Below are 13,215 nucleotides of genomic sequence, written 5' to 3'. Positions count from 1 at the left end.
ACCTCCACAAGGCAAATCACATCCATTTGATCTTGAACAAAAGGCTGCCGTGGTGTCTGAAATGACAGCTCCCAGGCGGGTGATGTCATGCTATTTTGTTTGTCTCCATGGACTGTGGGGATCCAATTTCAGTTGTGAAGAAAACGGTCTGGGGAAAAAAGTTACTTCATTCGGAAAATTCTGAGAAGCCATAAATACAGTTTGCAGCTGAGGAAAGCACTTTCACACTCAGACAATGGATTTGGGTGGAAGAAAAGACTTCCCGCCCCTAAGGCTGAGCCCCTTCACTCCCACCCATGGCCACCGGCAGCCCGCTTCTGCCAGCAGATAGACGTGTGCATGGTTCTGGCAAGATCTCAAGCAACCCCCCTTCCCCAAGGAGACTCTCCATGACCCAGTGGCAAGTTGGCAGGGGATGTGTTTTCCCTGGTTCTCATCCTAAATTGTCTCCTGCCCAGAGTCCATCCCTGAAGTATCAGGCACTTCCCTCTCGTAAATGGTTGACCTGCATCTCTGAGCTGCTGTTAAAGCAAATTTAAAATAACATTTTGTTGTTTTCATTTCTTATTCCCTTTCTAGCCCTGCAATCTCTAGTGAATCCTTTTTGCTTTTCTTATTCTTTTCTTTTTTCTTTACATTTGGCACAGTGAGAAAGAGGCAGAAACAGAGGGTAAATTTTATTGCTCTTTTCATGAGAAACTTAGCATATAATTCCCAGTCCAGATCTTCAGCCCCAAGTCAGGAAGGAATCATCCCTGCTGGGAAAGACCAGGGCCAGAGAGCTTAGATCCAGGGGGCAACTTTTCTAGAGATGATGCTCCCTGGATTCTCCCACTTTATTTTTTTAATCCCATAAAAACAATATGGCAAGATAACAGAATCTTGGAAGATAGGAGAAAGTCTCTCTAGACCACCCCTCCTTTCATTACATGTCTTCCTGGTGCCAGGTCCTGTTGGCCACTGAGCCCCTTTCTGTCTTCCCTGCTCCCCTGTGACTCCTAGCTTTGTTAGGGCACCCTTCTCCCCCGGGCCTGGCCTCTAGGAAGTCACAGCTCTATGGCATTCCCCAGGCTCTCAGACTCATGTTTCCTGAAACTCTCCCACAGCCTCTTATATCCATCCCCAAAACAGTTCCCAGGGTCAATGCACCCCTTGCGTTTAGTACTGAGAACACAAAGCCTCCTTCCCTTAGCCTACAAAGCACACGGATCTCTGAGCAGCATGTGCAGTGTCGGTGCATGACCATTGCTGGGGAGGAAAACTTTTCTTCTGTGCTCTTACATTCAGTATTTAGGGGCCTGTACATTAAACTGACAAAAGACAGATTAGCAAAAGAAAAAACCAGGCATGGTGTGGCTTATGCCTGTAATCCCAGTGACTCTGGAGGCTGAGGCAGGAGGATCACTTAAGCCCAGGAGTTCGAGGCTGCAGTGAGCCCTGATCATGCCACTACACTTTAGCCTGGATGACAGTGAGACCCTGCCTCCAAAAAAAAAGAAAACATATTATTGTTCAAATTTGTGTGTACATGAGAGTTCACACACACAAAAGCTGACTCCAGGAGGAGGTTAGAATCTGGGGCTTATATGCCATCTTAACAGGGAGTTGGGCAGAGGCAGAGGGGAACTTCTACATGACCAAACAACTTAGGAAAAATAAATAGGTTCTTAAGTGAGTCCACGGGAAGTATGTATTGTCCCCATGGACTGTGGGGATAGTTTTGTAACAATATCCGTTCAGGCAATTTCTTATCCAGGTGATGCCTTGTGTTGACTTCTCTTCAATGATAAGAGTCAATCTTCTCTTCTTGTGAAATTCCCGGGAAAGGATTTATAATAGTTGAATTCTTTGGGGAGGCTTTGCATTTAGGAAGATAAGGGGAGTTCAGGAAGAGCCTCTTCCTGCAGCTGTTGATTCTCAAATGTCTTCAGCTCAAAATACTCCACATGGTCCTGTGGCATACTGCAGACCTCTTCACCCTGCAAGTCTTTGGTCTAGAATACCCTGCCGGACGCCAGCAGCCCGCCCACAGGCCTAAGTTCAGGGCCCAAGCTCCTGAGCTCCTCTTCCAGGCCTGTACTGACACTGGCCCAGGTCTGATCAGGCACCCAGCCCCCGGTTCCATGGCTGCCCACATGAACCTCAGTGGGCGACCCAACACATGTGCAATGTTATGAGGGAAGCTTAGGGAAGGGAGGCTGGAGCCAGCCTTGTTGAATCCCCCACTCCTCACCCAGCTCCTGGCATACTGTAGGAGTTCAATAAATGTCTGAGGAACAAATGGAGGAGACTATGAATGTTTTGTGAGGGCTTTCTGCCCCTCAGGCAAAGCATCACAAGATGATATAAGGATACAAAGCCAAAGCTTTTAAAGAAATCCTCATTAACTGAATTAGTCATATTCTGAAGTGGCTTTTATCTTAATGGAATTTCGCCGTATCTCAGTATTATTTGAAATAAAGGAGCCATCAGTTTGGATTTAGGAAATGTGGATTTTCAGGGTCTTGGGATTTGATTTCTAGATGTGAGTTGTTTTTCCTCATACACCAGAACCATTCTGTAGCAATATAATGCAAGCCACTTATATAATTTTAAATTTTCGAGTAGTCACATTAAAAAAGTAATAAGATACAAGCGGCTGGGCATGGTGGCTCATGCCTGTAATCCTAGCACTTTCGGAGGCCTAGGAGGGAGAAATGTTTGAGCCTAAGAATTCGAGACCAGCCTGGGCAACATATTGAAACCCCCCCGCCAATCTCTACAAAATATCAAAAATTTGGCCAGGTGTGGTGGCACAAACCTGTGGTCCCAGCTACTCGGGAGGTTGAAGTGGGAGGATTGCTTAAGCTCAGGAGGTCGAGGCTGCAGTGAGCCATGATCCCACCACCACACTCCAGCCTGGGTGACAGAGTGAGACCCTGTATCCAAAAAGAAAAAAGAAAAGAAGAAAAAGAAAGAAAGGAAAGAAGAAAGAAAGAAGTGAACTTCATTTTAATCATATATTTTATTTAACTCAATATATCCAAAATAGTATCGACATGTAATCAATATTTAAAATTATTAATGAGATATTTTACATTCCTTTTTGTACTAAGTCTTTGAAATTTTACCGTTTCAACACATCTCAGTTGGGACTGGCCAAATAAGTACTCAGTAGCCACATGGCCAGTGGCTGGTACCCTGGACAGTGCAGTCACAGACATATGTCATCTGAGTATTCCTGGAAAGTCCCCTGAGAACTATGACGTTAAGCGGTGGGCAGTGGCTCGAGCACACAGCTGCAGCCTAGCGAACCAGAGGCCCAGGTCTGTCTGAGGTCACGAGGCACAATCAAAGACAATGAAGAAGAATCCGGAGCCTCTCTCAATTCTCCCAATCCTGGGACAGGGCAGGATCCCTCCAGATCCACCTTTTCTCTGTCGTCTCCTGGATCAGTCTGCTCAGACCTGGGCTGATAGGCCAGAGGTAGGAAGTTTGCTCTTGCTGGTGAAACTTTATTACTTCATTCAACAAGTACCTACTGGGCAGCTACTACGGGCCAGGCACTACTCTAGGACTTGGGATACAGCTATGAACAAAGCAGTTTCCTGCCTTTGAGTAGATAGACAATGAAAAGTAAACAAAATAAACAAGCAGATTGAATAATATACTGTACTGGAAAGTGGTGAGTGCTGTGAAAACAAAGGAAAAATAAGGTAAGGAAATAAGAAGTGCTGGGAGTGGGGCAGGTTACATTAAATTCTGCGGTCAGAGCTGGCCTCATTGAGAAGGTGAGATTTGAGAAGTCTGAATGCACAGAGTTAAAGGAAGTGAGCGAGTTGGCCAGGAGAGTACCCCAAACAGAGAGAACAGGTAGAGCAGAGGCTCTCAGGTGGGCGGGAGCACGCCTGACATGATGGGGAAACTACAAAAAGACCTGAATATCTGGAGAAGATTGGGCAAGGGCGAGAGTGTTGGGAGCTGAAATCACAGAGCTAAGGTGTCGGGAAGGAGAAAGCAGATCATTTAGGGCCTTGCAGACCATTGCCAGGGCACTGGCTTTAATTTTGGGAAAAATGAAGAATTGCTATGTGATTTTGAATGTAGTAGCAGTGAAGATGCCGAAAGATCAATGGATTGTGGATATATTTTGAAGGTAGAGCTAGTGGAGCATGAGAAAGGGTAGTCAAGGATGACTCCTAGATTTTTTATTTGAGCAAATTGCAAGATGCCAGCCCAGGAAAGGCTGCAGCAGGGACAGGTTTAAGGGAGAAGATCAGGAGTTCGGTTTGGGGCATGTTGGGTTGGAGATGTCTATTCAACAACCAAAGAGAAATGCCAAGTAGGCCATTGGAATTATGAGTCAAAATTTGGGAGAAGGGTCTGGGCTAGAGATAGAATTTCTCAATCATATTGGAAATTCTCAGCATATAGATGGAATTTACAGCCCTGGGACTTGGTGAAATCATCCGAGGAGGGAGCACAGAAAGGGGAATCCTGAGGCAGCCGACATGAAGGGGTTGGAGAGGTAAGGAGAAGCAGCACAGAAGACAGAGGAGGAGTAATCAGAGGTAGGCAGAAAACCAAGAGACTACTGTGTCCTGGAAGCCAAAGGAAGAAAAAGGAGTTAACTGTGTGGAATGCTCCTGACAGGTCAAATGAAATGTGACTGGGAAATGGGAACTAACCATTGGATTTAGCAACATGGAGGTCACTGCCGCCTTGATGAGAATGGTTTCCATGGCATGATGGGAATAGAAGCCTGGCTGGGGTGGCCTTCAGAAAGAATGTATGGGGTAGAAGTGGAGACAGTGAGTATCAGCAGCTCTTTCAGGAGTCTTGCAAAAGGGGAGCTGGCAGGGTAAACGGATCAAAGAAAGCTTTTCAGAAAATCAACTTTATTAAGGCATAATTTACATATAATAAATTTGAAGTATACAGTTTAATGATTTTTGACAAATGTATGCATCCATGTAACCACCACAACAATCAAGATATATATTACCAGCATCACCCCAAAAGGTTCCTTGTGCTCCTTTTGTCAATCTCTCCCATCATCCCCTCCCCAATCCGCAGCTCCAGGCAACCACAGACCTGCTTTCTGTCTCTGAGATTAGTTTTGCCTTTTCTAAAATGTCGTATAAATTGAATCATATAGGATGTGCTCCTGTGTCTGGCTTTTTTTGCTCAGCATCTACTTGAGAAATATCCATGTTGCTGTATCTATGAGTATCTTACTTTATATTGTTGAGTTATATTTCATTGTATATATATACCGCAATTTGATTACCCATTACTTGTTGATGGACATTTGAGTTGTTTCTAGTTTTGGGCCATTATGATGAAAAATGGTATGAATATTTGTATACAAGTCTTTGTACGGACATCATTTCCTTTCTACTGGGTAGATATCAAGGAGTAGAATCGTTGGGTCATTTAGTGATGTATCTTTCATTTTATAAGAACTACCGAACTGTTTTCCAAAATAACTACATAATTTCACATTCTCACCAGCAATGTATGAGCTCCAAATTCTCCACAGATTTATCAACACCTGATATTGTCCGTCTTTAAATTTTAGAGGAAGTTTTTGTTGTTTTTTTAATAGACTTATCTTTGGAATAGCTTTAGATTCATAGAAAAGTTGAAAAGACAGTACAGGGTAGAGATTTCCAGAATACCCTTCGCCTAGCTTTCCCTCACGTATATTTGTCAAAACTAAGAAATTCACATTGGTATAACACTAATAGCCCAACTATCAACTCTAATCAGAGTTTTTTGAATTTTCTCACTAATGTCTTTTTTCTGTTCCAAGATATCACTCTGCATTTTGTCATCATGTCTCAGTCATCCCAATCTGTGATCACTTCTTAGTCTTCCCTTGTTTATCATGACCTTAAGGGCTTTGAAGAATACTGGTCATGTATTCTGTAGAATGTTCCTCAATTTGGGTTTATCTCATGTTTTCTTATAACTCAACAGATTTGAAGAATACCACAGTCGGGAATTGCCCTTCTCATGAGATCGTATCAGCGGGTGAATGATAGCAACGTGACTTAGTGGTGATGTTAACCTTCATCATTTGGTTAACAAGGTACCTGCTGGGTTTCTTTCCTATAAAGTTACTATTTTCCCTTTCCATACTCTACTCTTTGGAAGTGGGTCACTAAATCCAGTCCACTCTCAAAGAGAGTGGATTTAAGCTCGGCTTCCTGGAGGGGAGAGTATCTACATATGCTATTTGGAATTCTTCTATAGAGAAGATTTTTCCCTTCTCGTTTATTAATTTGTTGAATCACTTATAATGAAGGCATTTTTTTAAAGATGGAAAAAATAACAGGTATTTATTTGTATGTTGATGGAAATGATCCAATAGAGAGCAAAATACTGTGAGTTTCTTTAGTTTCTATAGCAAGTATTGAAAATTTTTTTCACTGTTAGCTTTCCACCAGGCCTTTCCTCATGTCTTTTACAAATTCACTTCTTGGCCAGGCATGGTGATTCACACCTGTAATCTCAGCACAGGAGGCCAAGGTAGGAGGATCACTTAAGGTCAGGAGATCAAGCCCAGCCTTGGCAACATAGCAAAACTATCTCCCCAAAAATTTATAAAAATAAAACAAAATAAAATAAATAAAATGTTTCACTTACCCACAATTCCGTTTCCTTAGGCCCTTTGGGAGGTCAGCTGTTGATGTCAGGGCAGACACTTCACAGCTGGCCGGTGGAACCAGGTGTCAGTTCTGGTGATCTGGCAGAAGTCCTTGGTACCTGGTGGCAGGGGACCCCTCCCTCCCCAACACACTCACTCTTCACACCTCCTCATCTCCTCAGCCACTCACAGGAGTTCAGTGCAGGGCTGGGGAAGGGCCTGCATTTTCCTCTGGGTAGGAAAGAGCCAGGTATCCATCATGGGGAGCTGGGGCAGCTATAGGCCTCTGGAGGAGACTGGAGGGACTAAGGGTCCTTGGGGGATAATTCAACAGGAAGGAAGCAGCAGATAGAATTTCTTGGCTCCAACTCAGAATCCAGAAAAGTGGGCCCTGTGTTTCTTCTGTCCCTTTGTTGGAAGGATGGAACTCTGAGGACAATGGTCACAGCCACGAGCCCAGCTAGAGACTCAGGGGAGACATGTCTGAGCACCCCAGGATGTGGGAATGAGATATTCATAACCTTAGAGATCCAGGTTAGAAATTCAATGGTGGAAGCGACAGCCTGGGGAGAGGCCTAGGACAGATCCTGGATGGAACTTGGACCACTGCCAGTGGCCTACCACCTCATTCCCACCCCATCCTCCCCATCCCCGCCACACAGAGACCTCTAATCTGGCCTCCAGCTGGGGAGCTCCCCACCCACACGCCTGGCCCCTGCAGGGTGTGGGAGTGGTGGAGAGAGAGTGGTGGTGACAAAGGTGACATCTCCTAGCCAGCAGAAATGGTCTCCAGGCATGCATTTTGCAGAGGCTAGCAGAATGGCATCTATGTAGATACGTATATTTGTATATGAATCAATCCACACCCTGCGGTGACACCAGAAAAAACAGTCACCATTGAAAGGAAGGTGGTAAATTCCCTCTCATTCAGAGAATACCTTTCTCTTCTCAACCAGCTGCCCACGGGTTTCTCATCAAGATAGTAATTCATTGTACAGGGAAGGGAACTCACCATGTGGAAATTCCCACTTCCTCGGAGAACAGTGTGCACAGTGTTAACCTTGGTGAGTAAGAATTCCCCCTCCTCTCACACCCCCATTGGCAGCTTTCCTCTCGGAAGCCTGTGGTCACCTTCAGTCTTATCCACATCTGAAAAGTGACGTAGGGGCAAATCTGCCAAGCACCAACAACCCGAGCGATTGGAGCAGATATTGTCATCTTTTTGGTCTGCCCAGCAACCCCTCTGACAATAGCACTTCAGTTTTCCTTTGGTGGAAAGCGGCTCTTCTTCCCTCTTTTCATGTGATTCTGGTAGGGGAGGGAGTACGTGACCCAAGCCTGGCCATCACAGAGATACATCTCTCTGGCCACAGGGAAGGACATATAGCCCAAGCTGGGCCAGTCAGTCACCTTTGGCCGACACTGCTAGACTGTAAGGCAGGGCAGAGCCTGTCTGAGGATGGAAAACTAAGAGATGGACAGAGGCCTGAAAGCAACCTCAGAGCTCCTGGGTCCAGCTGGTCTTTTTAGTTATAAGCAACTTATAAGCAACTTTCTTTCTTTCCTTCCTTCTTTCCTCCCTTCCTCCCTCCCTCCCTCCCTCCCTTCCTTCCTTCCTTCCTTTTCTATTAAATGAAATTTATAGGAGGTCACTGATTTGGGCTGAGCTCCTGCAGGAGGCCCCAGTAGACCAAACCAAGATGGAGTCACTCATGCTAAGTTCCATATCACCAAACTGAAACTGAGTCATCAGACCTTCCCAGAACTCAAGACAGAGAGAGATAATATGCAAATCCCCAAACAGGCCAGCTGTAGCCAGCATGATAAGGAAGTCCCCTCTACTTTAACCTTTATAAGGAAAGTAACCTGAAGTAACCTGAGCTTACCAATCTGCTTTTTGTTCCCTGTGTCTGCTTTCTTCACCCTTTTCTGCCTATAAAGCCAAGCTTCTCTGTTTAGCTCATCAGAACACTTTTCCTAAAGTTTTAGAGGAGATGCTGCCCCAATTCATGAATTACAAATAAAAACCAATTCAATCATTTAACTAAATGTGTTGTAATTTTGCCTTCCGACATTTCTCCCTTTTTCTTTCTTTTCTCTCTCTTTCTTCCTCCCTGTCCCCGCTTCTCCCTTTCCTACCTATTTTGGCTCAGGCCAGTTTGAATTTGGCTTTTGTCTCTCACACTAAAATTTTTCCAAAAAATACCCTAATGGCATTGTCGCCTCACACGCCTGCTTGTCCCGCAACATTGGTTGAGAAAGGCTTAAGGTCTCTGTTTTTGAGTTGTCACAAGGGGACTGAACCATTCCAACCCACAACCTCTTTTGTCCCGTAAAGTGTAAAATAAGAATATCTTTTTAAGATTGAATACATGTATTTTTCTATTATACAAGTCATACAAATATTTAATTTTAAATGAGAGAAAGGGGAAAAATCAGTCATAGTCCAGCAACTGTGATTTTAGCTTATTTTCTTAATAGCTTATTTCCTTACAAATATTTCCCCACACGTTTATTTAGTCGCAGGCTTCGTGCATACAAAATGTACACTGCTATGATCATCGTAACCATCAGCAAGCAGGCATTGACAGCGCCCAGTTGTCATCAGCTGGGCAACATGGTAAGACTCTGTCTCTTTAAAAAAGGAAGAAAAAAATTATTCAGGTGTGGTGGTGCATGCCTGTGCTTCCAGCTACTTGAGAGGTTGAGATAGGAGGATCGCTTCAGCATGGGAGGTCAAAGCCACAGTGAGCCGTGTAAAATAAAAACTAAAAAAGAGGAAAGAATAAACTTAGTTTTTTGAAGAGACACTATGTTGCTCAGGCTGGCCTCAAATTCCTGGCCTCAAGCGATCCTCCTACCTCAACCTCCCAAAGCACTAAGATTACGGGGATGAGCCACACTCAGCCCAAAGTCTCAATTTTCCATGACTTTTCTTCACGGAGGTAGAGTTGTGAGATGGGAAACTACGTCAGTCACCTACAACAATGCCAACACACCTGTTAGGTGGGAGCTCTTCCGTCACCTGGAGTTTTTATGCTGAGGCCTGGGTCCTGCCCCCAGAGATTCTGCCTCAGTCAGTCCGGGGTGGTTGCCGATGAGCCTTTCCGAGTGGCTCCTGGGTGACACCCACGCTGGCAGGCCTCAACGTGTAAGAATGCTTTTGCTATCCAGATGATAAGCATATTCAAGTTTGAAAAGCCAAGATATAGATAAGTCCTGATTTCAGTTTAGTAGTCATTTACTAAACACGATTCATGCACCTGTGGTTTTCAGAAGCATACATTTCTCTTGGGGACCAAGTTTCCGAAGGGGTATGACCCACAGCTTCAAGCCTAAAGCCCTTGGGAACTGCCAACTTCACATAACCTAAATGGGGAAAACATTAGAGAAGGGTTTCTTTCACTATTGTCTCATACTCTCCCTTCAAATGGCTCAAGGTTAAGGGCAGGCTGTGGGGGAGCTGGAACCTTTGGTGCAGTTTCATAGTTCTCGAGGGTTGGGGACTATGTCAGGGGATGCAGTGATGAATAACCCAAAACATGATCCCTGCCCTCTAGGAGCTGACGACCAGTGGGAAGATGACCACAAAATAAATAACTGCTACAAACTGGGAAATAGTTGGGGCACAGAAAGGCACAGGGTGCCCTGGGAGCAAAGAAGAGGCACTAGCCAGCCCTTGGCGACCAGGGGAGACACCCTGGAAGCAGAGCTGAGGGAGGGTTAGCCACGTGGAGGAAGGTGGGAAGGGCATCCCTGGCAAAGGGAAGAGCAAAGGCAAGGAGGTACAAAACATCATGGTGCCTTTGGGTGTGGAATGGTGAGCAATGGAGCAGGAAGGCAAGGTGGGGCCAGGCCCAGACACCTGCAATTGGATGGGCAGGTGGAGCCTCTGAGATCTCTAGTCCTCAGCCCAACATGGGGCCAGCTTAGGACCATTTGAGAATTTTCCACCAGTCCACTAAGTGGAGTGACTCAGCTTCTCTGATTACTTGTGGTTTCACCTCAAAGGCACCACATTTGGTCAATAAATCCCCAAGCCTGGTCTAGGCCTGCTCACACCTGGCTGTAACCACACATTTTCTAAGGACAAGGACAACGTGTTGGTTAAGTTGCTAGTAGCCAACATATATAGCGGGGGCTTACATGAAATACAGGCATATTTTCACTGAGAAACAACAGGATGCATGCAGTGGTCCCATGGTCAAGGTTAAGCATGTCCAGTGTTCTAATCTGCCACCCTTAACTGCCTTGCTACCCAAAGTGGGACCATGGTCCAGCAGCAAGTGCCTCACTGGGTGCTTGTGGCAAACACAGAATAAGCTCTACTCCAGATACTGAACCACAGTCTGCATTTTAACAAATCCCCAAGTGATTTATTTGCAAACCGGCAGTTGAACAAGTTGGCCTTATTACTGGTTGCAATGAGGAAGATACCATGGGGGCACCATTTCACTAAAAAGGTGTTCAAAGGGACTTTTAGGCTTTGGGCTTTGGTTAGGTGAATTTGGGGAGGGTCTAGGAGGGAAGGGCTTGCTCTGCATTGTCTGCTGTCTGGAAATGGGACAATTCTGCAGCTGGGTATGTTAGTAAATCTTATCTGTAAGGACAGAAGACAAGATCAAGGCTATAGTTATAGTTGATAAGGAGTCCCCTGTCACTTAATGAGCCAGAAGGGGGTGTGTCTAGTGTTTTGTGGAGTTGTTTGTGCTTAGACAGAGTTAGGAAGGGGTCTCTTTTGACGTCTTCATCACAGTTGCAGACTGGCAACTGACATCAGTGTTTGCAAAAATAGCCAGGCAAGCTTTTAATAAGATTAAGCCCTAGCTCAAAGTGTCAGGCCATTTCCCGGATGTCAGGGGATACTTTTTCTTTTTTCAGCATTAAAGGTTGAGAGTCAATGTTTTAGTTTGTGGCTTCCTTTTTCAAGGTTGCCTCATGGCCCAATATGGTTGCTAGAACCCCAGCCATTACATTAGTGTTTTATGGTTAAGAAAGAGGGTGGGGAGAGTCAATTCCTTAGATCCCTTTAAGAAGCTTTTAAGGCCAGGTGCAGTGGCTCAAGCCTGTAATTCCAACATTATGGGAGGCTGAGGTGGGAGTGTCAGAGGCATTTGAACCAGAGGGACTCCATCTTGAGTAGGGGCTGGGTAAAATAAGGCTGAAATCTACTAGGCTGCATTCCCAGAAGGGTAGGCATTCTAAGTCACAGGATGACACAGGAGGTCAGCACAAGAAACAGGTCACAAAGACCTTGCTGATAAAACAGGCTGCTGTAAAGAAGCTGGCTAAAACCCCCCAAAAGCAAGATAGTGATAAGAGTGATCTCTGATTGTCCTCACTGCTCATTATATGCTAATTATAATGCCTTAGCATGCGAAAAGACACTCTCATCAGCACCATGGCAGTTTACAGATGCCATGGTAAGATCTGGCAGTTACCCTATATGGTCTAAAAATGGGAGGAACCCTCAGCTCTGGGAATTGCCCACCCCTTTTCCATAAAACTCATGAATAATCCACCCCTTATTTAGCATATAATCAAGAAATAACCATAAAAATGGGCAGCCAGCAGCCCTGGAAGCTGCTGTGCCTATGGAGTAGCCATTCTTTTATTTCTTTACTTTCCTAATAAACTTGCTTTCACTTTACTCTACGGATTCACCTCGAATTCTTTCTTGTGTGAGATCCAAGAACTCTCTCTTGGGATCTGGATCAGGACCCCTTTCCTGTAACAGGAGGATAACTTGAGCTTAGAATTCAAAACCAGCCTGGGCAACATGGCAAGACCCCATATCTACCAAAAAAAAAAAGTTAGCCAGGCATGGTGGCATGCACCTGTGGCCACAGCTACTCAAGAGGCTGAGATGGGAGGATCACTTGAGCCCAGGAGGTGAAGGCTGCACTGAGCCACGTAAAGCAACAATAAAATTCTAAGGCCCCCCCAACCATCTGAATGGACCCTTCCTGTTAGCCAAGGGCATTCCAAAGTTAACCTGAAAAACTAGTTCAGGCCGTGATGGGAAGGGGGAGTCAGACATGCCTCATTCTACCCTCCTCCCTTCAAAACCCCTCATCATAACCCAGACATTCTTTTCTATTGATAATAACTCTTTCAACCAATTGCCAATCAGAAAATCTTTGAATCCACCTATGACTTGGAAGTCCCAGCTTTCAGTTGTCCCACCTTTCCAGACCAAACCAATGTACATCTTACACATATTGATTGATGCCTTATGCTCCCTAAAATGTATAAAACCAAGTTGGGCACCAACCACCTTGGGTACATGCTGTCAGGATCACCTGAGGTTAAGGGTGTGCCCTTAACTTTGGCAAAATAACTTTCTAAATTGATTGAGACCTTTCTTTGACACTTTTGATTTTACAGCTGTGATCCTGCTGCTGCACTCCAGCCTAGATGACAAACTGAGACTCTGTCTCAAAAAAGAGAGAGAAGCTTTTAGGACCCCAGCGCCAATAATTTTCATTTATACCTCATTGGCTGTCCCTAGTTTCAAGAGATTTCGGAAGTACAGTCTTTTACTTGGATGTATTGCTGCCTGCCACCCCCCACCCCCATCCCAA

General features: G+C 45.0%; 1 long non-coding RNA gene across 1 annotated transcript; it reads left to right on the top strand.

Moving 5' to 3' along the window:
• The first annotated feature begins 3,272 nt into the window (after positions 1 to 3,272).
• LOC134810686 (uncharacterized) lies at positions 3,273 to 8,674 on the top strand. Its single transcript, XR_010159297.1, has 3 exons — positions 3,273 to 3,465; positions 5,962 to 6,073; positions 7,588 to 8,674. It is a non-coding gene; the product is annotated as an uncharacterized LOC134810686 (long non-coding RNA).
• Positions 8,675 to 13,215: the final 4,541 nt, after the last annotated feature.

This window comes from Pan troglodytes, chromosome 7 (assembly GCF_028858775.2).
Source record: "Pan troglodytes isolate AG18354 chromosome 7, NHGRI_mPanTro3-v2.0_pri, whole genome shotgun sequence".
Lineage (NCBI taxonomy): Eukaryota > Metazoa > Chordata > Mammalia > Primates > Hominidae > Pan > Pan troglodytes.
The sequence above is the reverse complement of the archived record's forward strand: the minus strand, read 5'-3'. Positions and strand labels throughout refer to the sequence as shown.